The sequence below is a fragment of the Pyxicephalus adspersus genome, chromosome 2 (genome assembly GCF_032062135.1).
Source record: "Pyxicephalus adspersus chromosome 2, UCB_Pads_2.0, whole genome shotgun sequence".
Lineage (NCBI taxonomy): Eukaryota > Metazoa > Chordata > Amphibia > Anura > Pyxicephalidae > Pyxicephalus > Pyxicephalus adspersus.
Window position 1 is genome coordinate 7,235,589 of NC_092859.1, and position 2,450 is coordinate 7,238,038.

The 2,450-nt window shown below is 41.8% G+C and overlaps 1 non-coding gene across 1 annotated transcript; it reads right to left on the reverse strand.

Annotated features, from left to right (window-relative positions):
- Positions 1–542: 542 nt before the first annotated feature.
- On the reverse strand, positions 543–627 carry TRNAR-UCU (transfer RNA arginine (anticodon UCU)). Its single transcript is given in 2 exon segments — positions 543–578; positions 591–627. It is a non-coding gene; the product is annotated as a tRNA-Arg (tRNA).
- Positions 628–2,450: the final 1,823 nt, after the last annotated feature.

Below are 2,450 nucleotides of genomic sequence, written 5' to 3' on the forward strand. Positions count from 1 at the left end.
TTTTATTTATTCCTAATAGATTTCTTTTCAGTTTTAAGCTTTTATTGGAGATGTTTTATGCTCATTTTGCCCTGGTGTGCATGTTGATTCAAACAATTAGGGTGATCTTTGCTTCCATGATCTCTTAGATGTCTCTGTAGCTACCAATACACATGAGATTGATATCCAGTCCTTTCAAACAAGGGTAATAATTGTCTCATATCTTATTAATATTAATAAACAGGATTTATATAGCGCAAACATATTACGTAGCACTGTACATTAAATAGGGATCCTTTGCTTCACTGGTTTACCCATCAGCAAAGGCTACAAGAAGCACAGCAATAGAAAATCTTAAAGGAGCCTGTGCTATTCATAAGCTACTTAATAAAATAATAATAATATAAGTAGATATTTTCTTGTGTAATGCAATCCACTTTCTAGCTTTACAACCTCCATACACAGGAAGTCTGGTTACATACAACGTGTAGTACTGCAATTGTACACAAGTCTCCTCCTCACTACATTGCTACTCCACTATTATATATCCTGGAGTAAAAATGCGACTCTGGTGGGACTCGAACCCACAACCTTTGAATGTCTTCACCAGCTAGAAGTCCAATGCGCTATCCATTGCGCCACAGAGCCAGTGAATGTAGACAGGGGAACACTTGCTAATGTACATAACCTCACATCCTGCCTGGGATTTCATCATAATGTTTTTTGTTCACTTTTTTCCTCCCCAGCATTGAATCTTCATGTTGCTCCCTCTTCTATGTCATCAGACGTTACTGCACTTAGTTTTTTCTTGATATGATTGTGCAGAGTTACATGGGGTAGAATATGGCTTGAGTAGGATAATTTGTAGGAAGTGTGAGCTATGTCTATGGAAGCTATATTGAGACCCACAGGGAAACAGTCTGACATGGGTGAGAATAGAAGGTAGATGAGGGGTATGTAGAGGCATATGAGGGTCCACTATGACACAGAAACAATATGGTGACAGGTAGAGGGGTACACTGTGATACAGGAAAGGTATAGGGGTGCACTGATCCAAGGGAGGTATGGGGAGAGGTATAGCGGTACATTGTGATATAGGAGAGGTAAAGAAACAGGATTAGGGGTACACTGTGATATATAGGAGGTATGGAGAGTGGTATAGGGGTACACTGTGATATATAGGATGGAGAGTGGTATAGGGGTACACTGTGATACAGAGGAGTTATGGAGATAGGCAAAGGGGTGTACTGTGATACAGAAATGGTATGTAAAGAGACATAGGGGTACACTGATCCAAGATTATTTGAGAGTTATTCGGGTGCGCATTGAGGTATAGTAGCACCCCATGATACAAGAGAGGTAAGTAAAGATGTAAAGGTGTGCAATTTAAAGCAGAGGAGATACAGAGAGGGTTAGAGGGGTATACTATGATATAGAGGAAATATGTGAAATAGGGATACAATATGGTACAAAGGAGGTATGCTGAGTGGGATACGTGTACATTGTGATACAGAAGAGGTATAGGGGTACACTCTGAACCAATGGATGCATGGACTGTGGGTTTAGGGGTACACAGTGATACAGAAAAGGTATAGAGAGTACTATAGCGGTACTCTGTGATATAGAAGTTGTTCGAGGCCAGGGGTATAGGGGTATAGGGGTACACTGTGATGCATAGGAGGTATAGAGAGGGGTATAGGGGTACATTGTAACTAGAGGAGGTTTGGGGTACACTGTAATCCAGAGGGGATATGTAGAATGATACATGGATACACTATGGAGGGTAAAGAGGTACACGGTGAACTAGAGGAGGTATGAAGAAAGGTACAGAGGTACACTGTGATGCAGAAAAAGTATAAAGATTGCTATACGGGTAAACTGTCATGTAGAAGAGGTATGGGGAGGGTTATAGGGGTACACTATAAAACAGAGGACATATGGAGAGTAGTATAGTGATACTCTGTGATATAGAAGTTGTATGGGACAACAGGGTATAGGGGTACACTCTGATATAGAGGAGGTATGGAGAGGTTCAGGGGTACACTGTGATGCAGAAAAGGTATGGAGGAGTATAGGGGTACATTGTGAACTAGAGGAGGTATAGGCAAAATTTAAAGCTAGAGACTGTGCTCTGAAGTGGGGAAGGGACGTATGTGCCACCATGATTGCAAAATGGACCTTCCATTAACTCAGAAGGCCCACTCACGTTGACCAGGTCCCTATGTCCTCCAGCAATCACCTACAATATGTAGCTGATATAGGGACCTGTAAATGATAAAGATAGCAATTTACCTAATTTTCCCTTGTCCAGTTACCCCCCATGGAGCCTAAAAGAGGTTGACATCCTTCCAGGTAGAGTGCAATAGACATCCTTCCAGGTAGAGTCCAATGGAACGTAAATTAGAAAAAGCTCCAGCCATGGACTGGAATGTCTTCCCATCTGCTCTTCATCGCCTGCTCTGCGCACCTGA